Source organism: Mytilus galloprovincialis, chromosome 1 (genome assembly GCF_965363235.1).
Source record: "Mytilus galloprovincialis chromosome 1, xbMytGall1.hap1.1, whole genome shotgun sequence".
In the NCBI taxonomy this organism is placed as follows: Eukaryota; Metazoa; Mollusca; class Bivalvia; order Mytilida; family Mytilidae; genus Mytilus; species Mytilus galloprovincialis.
In genome coordinates this window covers 38,415,348-38,424,689 of record NC_134838.1, presented here as the reverse complement: position 1 = coordinate 38,424,689, position 9,342 = coordinate 38,415,348, and the positions used below count along the sequence as shown (strand labels likewise).

Below are 9,342 nucleotides of genomic sequence, written 5' to 3'. Positions count from 1 at the left end.
CTTTCAATATTGATTTAATAATCATGTTATCAGAGATAAATAGCCGTAGGTGAATATGTAATACCAGAGACATTTAATAATGATCTGTAAATACACACTAAGGTGGGGTCTTCCTGTGTATCTATTTATAGACTGGGAATTTTCATCAAATATAAAGAAAATATATATTTATACTTATTCAATAACGCCAATTAATTAGCCGTAATTAGTAGCACTTTATCTTCCAAAGTAATTAATTTAATTAATTAATGTCATAATACTTAAATTGACGTCATTAAAAATAGCCTCACATCGGGAGGCTACCTCTTAGGAGGCTACCTTTTCCCCATAGGGTTAACATTAGACAAAAGTCGCCAGAACCGGTAGTTTCCCCACTACTCTTAACCCTCTGGTCCAGGTGAGCTAAAAAGGCAAAACGGACAAAAAGCAACGGACAAAAAGCAAAAGTGTCGGACAAAAAGCAAAATTATCGGACAAAAAGCAAAAGTGTCGGACAAAAAGCGAAACTTTCGGACAAAAAGCGAAACGGACAAAAAGCAACGGACAAAAAGCAAGTGTCGGACAAAAAGCAAAATTATCGGACAAATAGCAAAAGCGGACAAAAAGCAAAGTATCACACGGGCACAATGATAATTAAATACATTAGCCTCCTTTCAATATCCCTTCACGGGAAAAACCCATAACAGGTTATATATGGATAAGATTTTTACTCCTTCACGGAAAATCCTTCTTTTTAATATCCCTTCACGGGAAGACCCATAACGGGTAAAATATATGATTGCAATTTGTATTCCGTCACGGAAAATCCCATCACAGGGTGCAAAACTAACAATACCCATAACGGGTGTATTTGTTGATCACTATTACGTCGGTTATATAACTGAAGCATGTTAGGTAGTAAAATCCAAGTATAATACTAACACATTAAAAGACAAACGATCAGCGACGAAAATACTATTAGGATCTGGGCTGATTGTATTCTATGAATCTTTTAACGAATGAATGAAACGAGTTTTCTTTTAAAGACCATATGATTGGCCAAAAAACTGACGATGTCCATTTCGGCGTAACCAATACACCTTTACCTTAACACTTTGACAAATGTAATACTGACCTACTTACCAATCTAATAGGCGGAACAATCCAGCAATTATACAAAGATCGTATACAAAAGCGTCAACACCTCCCGTTCCGGGGCACCAGTGGGGTGAGAAAAACATAGCGGGTACTTTGTTATTATTAAAATCGGCGAAAACATCACAAGTAAAAGGGCCCCATAAATTGTTAAAATATTTAAAATGAATATCTGAAATCTGCCAATCGTCAAAATCAAAAATTTTTGAATAGAAATCGGCTATTTTGTTTTCTTTTCTTGGAACCCAATCGACTTCTATTGAAATGTTATTTTGCACACATAAATTAAATATTTCGATTGCTAAAACTTGTAATTCGGCATTCATGCTCCCAGCTGTAATAATCCTGACAACGTTTTGGTTGTCTGTATAAATTTTTACCAAACGACTATGAAAATATTTCATTAAAGAGTTTAAAGTTATCAAAACGGCTTTTAATTCTCTGTAAGTAGAACTCTTTTGTTTTTCTTCATATGTCCACATTTTGTGGACGACTTTCTTAAATGTCTCAACTGTATAACCTGCCGCTGCAAAACTGCTGGCATCAGTGTAAACTATTTTATCTGGTAAAAAGTTATTCAAAAAAGTGTTTTGGAGGGTAATAATTCACAATTAGTGTGCTAAAAATTAATTTCGGAAATTGCGTTCAACGTTAGCAAAATCTGTTCGTCCCAATACCGGCTAGTGGATATTAACATTAGCATATTTCTGCTCATTATCCTGCAAATATTTCCTAAGCTAGGCATAAATGAAATAATTTTACCAGTAATTTTGGCTAATTGTCTGGCTGTAGGTGAAACAGAATGTAAAGAATTTATATCGTTTTTAAAGCGCTGGATTTTTTCCGAGGGTATCTCCAAAGTATGAGTGTTTAAATCCCATACAAATCCTAACCATATAAGCTTCTTTGTGGGTTGCCAAATACTTTTATCTTTATTTACAAAGAAACCGGAAGATTTCAGATCTTGCTTCATCTTATTAGCCAAATCATTACAAGAATCGAAATCGTGTTCCATACCCCAACCGTCGTCCAAATACATGACTACTCTAGAACCTTGTGAACGCCAATGCTTTACCAGAGGACGTAAAACTTTTAAAAAAAACGTGAGCAGCTGTGGAGAGGCCAAAGGGTAGAGCGGAAAAAACGAAATATTTTGTAACGGCTTGAAATCTCCAAGAAAAACCTAAATAAGTTCTGTGGTCCTCGTGTATACTTATATGATGATACCCGGATGTAAGATCAAATTTAATCATGAAACCGTCTTTAATTACATAATTCATAGCTTCGGAAACTCCTTCAAATTTAAATTTTCTTTTTTCAATGAATTGATTGACGTGGCGTAGGTCAAGGATTAACCTTTCTTTACCTTTTACGCTTACTGATACCGTTAATGGGTTAACCACGTGAGGAATACAATGCTTACATTCTATTGCGGCTCCACAACCAAGCAACTTTTTGATCGCTGTCTCAACAAAACAAGCATGCTTAATAGCTGATATATTATTAATTAACTGGGCTGTAGATGGATTTTCAAAGAAAGGAATTAAATAACCGCTTGAAATAACATTTAAAACGAAATTATTTGCTTGTAAAGTATCTTTCCAAAATGCTAAATTATGATTAAGACTTCCAACTAAAAAAGTACTTGATGAACTGCTTAAATTTTTGTATTCATAATCCCGTTCTACTAAATTAGGTATGTACTTAAAGGGGCACTAGCTACGATATATATAAAAAAATAAAGTATGATTTTTTTTAGATCAATCATTAATCAAATTGGAATAATGAAATAATAATTTGCTTTTAGCAATCAATTTCCTTTAATTTTGTTGAAATAAGCGATTAAACATAATTTTTGACTGATTCACTTGCAAGTGAAAACGTCATCATCATTCTAACCGGTATTCATGTGAACTTCAAGTTAACCCCTAGCTAGAGATTGACAACGCATGCATTGTACGTGTACTGGTTATTTAAAGAAAAAGAATGTCAACAATGAAAGTGAAACTACGGTAAATCATTTGATTACTAATTCGATGCACATAAAATCAATCTTATATGGTTAAAAACAATGAGAAACATCTATTTTTAATCTATAAAATAAAATAAAACAGACCTATAAAAATCCAATTGCACGTGTTGGTTAAATCTATTCGTATCTTTATTTTTGTTTACATCGCTTATATGGTCATCTGAGGTCAAATCGATAGTTAATTAGATGGCGTCTGGACTAAAATACACATGAAACGAACCTATATATTATCTACCCCATGCTCTGTAAACTGTTTATTTTAGACTTTTGATAGTTTGGATAAATGTTTTACATTGTTATAAACCAAATATGAGAATTTGAGTCAAATCGGTTACAATGATTTTGACAGCTAGTGCCCCTTTAACTGTTTTAGAACTGCTTCCCAGACTGGAGTCTTGAGGCTTTCTTTGGGCACTGGTAGGCAAAGTGTCCTTCAGCGTTGCAATAGAAACACTTGTCGCTCTTCTTTCTACCGTAGTATTCAGACTGGGAGTAGACATTCTGGGAATTGTTGGAAGATCTGCCTTTAAATGAGTCTTCTGGATGTGATGTGCCAGGCCTACGAAAAAGATCACTATTACCCTTGTCATTGCCGAACTCATTACTTCTGCTGTACGGACTGGTCCTCTGCTTGTCACGCGCTTTGTCTCTGCGTTTTGCCTTGGCTCTAGATTCTGCCTGACGCAACTTGGTGGCATCTTCTGAATTGTCTGTAAGAGGGTCGTCCATGTACTCCTCGACGACATCCCACCCATACTTTTCGGCGATCCTTATTACCTTATTACGCTCTTTCAGGGCCTTTTCCGACTCCCTCAGCAACTTTAAAGCGGCTTCCAAGAAGCCCCTCTCGATAAACGATTTTGTCTTGAAGATTTCGTCAAGGCGGAGAGAATTGAAGGAATGTTGCTTACTATTTCCTTCAAACTTGAATTTCTGGGTGTGGGTTGGGGGACGGTTGGTGTTTTCAAATGCTTGAGTACTTAGCTTATGATCAATTTCGGAAACAATCTCCTTTTTCTGTCTGGATAATGCTGCATCTAGCTTTGTTGAAAATAATGAAAGCGCATCCTCTGGAGAAAAAGTGCTCGTCGGACCTTGGGACTGCTCGACTAGGCGTATCTCGAACGTCAGGTTCGTGCGAAAAATCTTCTTCGTCACTCATGGCTGCGCTGGTATTTAAATATATAACTGTAGAACTCGCTTTGGTGTTTTCTCGATAATTAGAAAAAGGCGCCAAAATAATTATATAAAGGTCTAGAACCGAATTACTTCTTATTACGCAAAGAAAGTAAATAAAATTATTTTATTAAATAAGAAATATTACAAATAATAATCCTTCTTTCAGACATTCCAGTCTATGACAATATTTTAACATTGATAAAATTATAGTAAAATACATATGAAATCTACCAAGCTCTGACATTACTGGTCCGTGTATATCTGCGTCCATTCGTTTTTCGTTTTGAAATATCAAAAACAAAAAACAAAAAACGAAAGTGTTTTCATTTTTCGTTTTTGATTTCATAAAAACCAAAATGAAAAACGAAAGTGTTTTCATTTTTCGTTTTTGATTTCTTAAAAACCAAAACGAAAAACGAAAGTGTTTTCATTTTTCGTTTTTGATTTCTTAAAAATTAAAATGAAAAACAAAAGTGTTTTCGTTTTTCGTTTTTGATTTCACAAACAAAAAACGAAAAACAAAAGTATTTTCATTTTTCATTTTTGATTTCACAAAAACAAAAAACGAAAAACGAAAGTGTATTTATGTTATCTTTCCAACACAGTTTAATTGTCATTCAAAAAATGACAATGTTGTCATTTGTCATTCATTTAAAGGTCGTTAAAGTATACATGCACAGCGGTTGTCAGATCAATACTACTTTAATCGAAGATAATGTCGATGGATGCAAAAGTCTTTAGCAATCGGAACAATATGGATGCGTGAACTTTATTACTTTTAAGTTTAGAAAGGTCGATCCAAGATTATTAGAATTGATGACCAAGATCCATCTGCCAGTATTTTACGAACTACGAGGACGATAATGTATTTTGCTTGATTTAATTTTCAAAATTTCCGCAATTTGACAATTCAAACTGGGATATTAAATTGGTTTGTCATTAGGAGCCTATAAGGTATTAATTTTGCTTATTTGTGAAGACTATAAGGTGACATTAACTAGATGTCGTTGATGGGGGATTATGGAATTGAGAATAGTGGACAAAAAATATAAATAATAGAGACAATGGACCAAGAAATAAATAAAATAGCTAGAATAATGGTGTTAAAATGTAATGATAAGAGAATAAATGTCAAAAAGTATAAAGAATAGAGAAATATGGCATAAAATATCAAAGAATACAGAAATTAAGAACCCTGAATCCAGACCATCATACTAGTTGCCTTAATGAACGTTAGTTTGTCTCTGGGAGATTGCTATTGGTTATCATATGGTTTCTCTTTATTTCTATGTCTATTAATTCAGAAGCATGCTTTCATTATTTACCAACATTTTACATATCACATTATAAAAAAAGACTATTATTTTGCAAACTACCATAGATTTCCGGTAATTGTTCTGCATAGACCACACCACATTGGAGTCCCTGTAAATTTTTTTTCAAGTGGACCGCAGTTACCCACCCTACCCCATCATTACATAAAAGTTAATAATCAAATGTCTACGGAAATACTTCTGTCCGAACAATGTGTAAAGGGGAGCTTGGTAGCTGATGTCTGCTGGAGAAAAAAATCAAGGTTGTTGTTTAGCTTATTTTTTTTCAAAGATAGGTCCAAAGTTGGGGTCGAACACCGAACCCCATCCTTACCGAAAATGTAATAAAAATTGTCCTCACTAGGTGCAAAGGGAAGCTGGGTAGCTGGGGTCTACCGTAGAAAAATCCAGGGTGTTGTTCTGCTTAGTTTTTTTTTCTAAAGTAGGTCTAAAGTTGAGGTCGTATACCCTACAAAAACCCTTACCAGACAGTTAATAAAAAAATTCTGCGGCAATACTTTTATCTGCTCTAGGTGAGAACGTAAGCTAGAGATCTAGGGCCTACTTGATCAAAATTACAAGTTAATTTATAGCACGGATCAATCTTTTTTAAGCTAATAAATAATTTACTTATTTAAAATGTAAAGCGGGCAGTACGCTGCGTAATAGAATGAAATTCAAAACAGTGTGGCTGTGGCCATTGATTGACACATTAAATTCATCCATTGACTGGGACAATTTACGTGAACGTGTGTCTGTAACGACCACTGTTCACGACGTACCTATGATAGACATTTAAACTGTGGGGTCACCAAAGGTTTTCTTCACGCCTTTTATTATAAAATATTTCGAAAAATTAATCAGGAATAACCTTTATGTTTTGATTTATACAATTGATATAAATCAAAACATCGTGTTATTCCTGATTAATTTTTCGAATTACTTTATTAAGGTGTTGAGGACCTTTGGTGACCCCATAGTTTAAGTGTCTTTAAAAAGTACATAGTGAGCAGTGGTCGTTACATACAAACGTTCACCTAAATTGTCCCAGTCAATGGATGAATTTAATGTGTCAATCAATGGCCACAGCCACCCAGCAGGCACACAACGTTGAACCAACGTTGAAAATATGTTGAAATTTGGTTGTAGCGTTGATCAACGTAAAATCAACGTTGTATCAACGTCAATCCTATCAACGTTTAAATCACGTTGTTGAATCAACGTTGATCCGTGGTTAAAAATATCAACGTTGAACTGTCAACGTTGAATCAACATTGAATTTAAGTTGATGCTTTCAATGCTTTAATTGGTTGAAAATATAACGTTGATAAAAGGTTAAATAAAGGTTGATGACTTTAAGTGTCGACCAAAAATTCATTCAAGATGAGATTGAACCAACTTTGTATAGTCCTTTTTGCTTAAATACACACTTATTATTAATACTGGTTTACTGATGTTTTTGAATAAATTCTAAGATTACTGTTGCATATAATATGTTTATCTTTAAAAATAAAAATATGGCAATTACTCGAAACTGATATCTTTTTCTGATTGACGCATGCGTATGAGGCAGACATTTCGAATTTATTTGTGCCGAATTCCACATCAAGTTAACAGTTGCTCTCAGCATGAAGTGCAAAGTAAGTATATTTTTCATTTATTGTTTGATTTAATAATAGTTAATATGATGCTTTAATGTATACAATACTGTAGCTGTAATTTTAGGAGTATAGTGATTTAATTAGATATAATTTTTAAGTATACACGTAGATATTATATGATCATATATTCCAGCAGATAAAATACACACAATGTTTTTAAATCTCGGGGGAACAACAATGTTGACTTTCAGATATATTTGTACAATTATTGGTTGAGGCAACTTATTATGTATAAAAACTTGAAAAGGGGGAGTGTGTTTATCATGAACAATGATTTGGTAATTTAAAGCGTTGAAAAGCGTATGGCAAAGAATTCTATCATTGCAGATATTGGGAGGCCTTGGGGTCATAATATATCATGGAACTTCGGATGAAATTGAAGAATTTATTTGTCTGGCAAATAATAATAATCAATAATTGAAGTTCACATATGTAATCTCATATAGGACTGTTCTTTTACATGTTTTATGTGTTGATATAATTAAAAGTCAAAGATTTACAACATATGGCATTCTTGACCTTGCAACACATTTAAAACAAACAAATTATTTTCTCTGGGTCAGAATAGATGTCACTCCCAGCATGTATTCCGAGAATTTATTAATGAAGCAATACGCAGATAAGAAACATGTGTGACCACATACAAATTAATACACAATATCTAACCAATTTTAAAGTGGTTTATATGATAATGTTTAAATAGATGCTTTATCAATTAACCCATGGAAGTAATATGGTCTAAATATTACTTCCATGATTAACCATAGTGAATTACTACAGCACAAAAAATTCAAGGAAACAAATAATATTCCTATAGTTTAAATCACTTTTAATATCTAAGCTTAAACCATATGCATGTAAATGTAAGATTAAATAAGACGTATCACGAAAGACTGGAATTTATTGGAGTTTGAAGAAAAATGTAAACACAGGTTCAAAGTTGAATTACTAGCCCTTGCGTTTAACAACCAAGAATTTTAAAAGATGTAACGTATGAAATATATTAATATAGTTGATTTAACGTGAATAATATTCATTTTGAATTGTATCAAATTTTGTAAGCGTTTCACACATATGAAACTTTTTATTTTCAAGTTAAAGAGGGATTTGACAATTTGGAAATGCTGCACTAGTTTATTTTTTTGTTCTTTTGTAGATGTCTCAACACACCAGTGTCGGAAATTACAAGCCGGGTATAAAGAATAATCATGCTATTGGTGATTCCAGCTAGTTTGAAATAACAAGAGGTGAGTATTGAAATATATGTCATTGTTTTTCCACATTCATGACATTAAAAGTGTGCAATATTTTGTCACAATTTCTTTTAAATGTGCTCTAGCATCTTTGTCTACTCAAATATAAGTTTTTTTTTATTGAAATTATTAATTATATACTATTTGAATTCAAGTTAAAAATACATGGTACCACTCAAAAGATATTTAAAGAAATAACAATAGCATTGCACTGTGAGTATTTGTTCACATATGACACTGTTGTTCTTTATTTGAGCTGCATAACACAAGTAACCAAGTTATGTTTAAGTAATTACAATTTTTGTTGTTGTTGCAGATGCTGTAGTTACCAGTTTCGAATGTATAATGGAGACCACAATATGGAACAACAGTGCAAGATGCATAGAATGTGCCCCTGAAATATCTTGTAGTATGCCTAGCAGAAGGACTAAATTTTGAAGGACTAAATTTTTAAAAATAAAATTAAGTATTCAGATTGTGTTTGTTTTAAATTGTAAGATGCATATGTGGGCAACTTGTTATATAATTACTGTTTTATTTCACAAACATTATTTGAGTATGAACAGAATAGTTATTAGTACAACAAGACCGTGTCTATCAAGACGAATGAAGGCACACCAATGTTTAACATCCTATTCTCAACATTTACCACATTACCAGTCTACCTGGGCACAAATCCCACCTATTTTCAACATTTTTTTTTATATTAATAAGGCCGTTAGTTTTCTCGTTTGAATTGTTTTACATTGTCATATCGAGGCCTTTTATAA

At 33.0% G+C, this 9,342-nt stretch overlaps 1 long non-coding RNA gene across 1 annotated transcript; it reads left to right on the top strand.

Annotated features, from left to right (window-relative positions):
- The first annotated feature begins 7,215 nt into the window (after positions 1-7,215).
- On the top strand, positions 7,216-9,027 carry LOC143077001 (uncharacterized). The gene is made up of 3 exons (XR_012978840.1): positions 7,216-7,298; positions 8,476-8,566; positions 8,889-9,027. It is a non-coding gene; the product is annotated as an uncharacterized LOC143077001 (long non-coding RNA).
- The last annotated feature ends 315 nt before the right edge of the window (positions 9,028-9,342 follow it).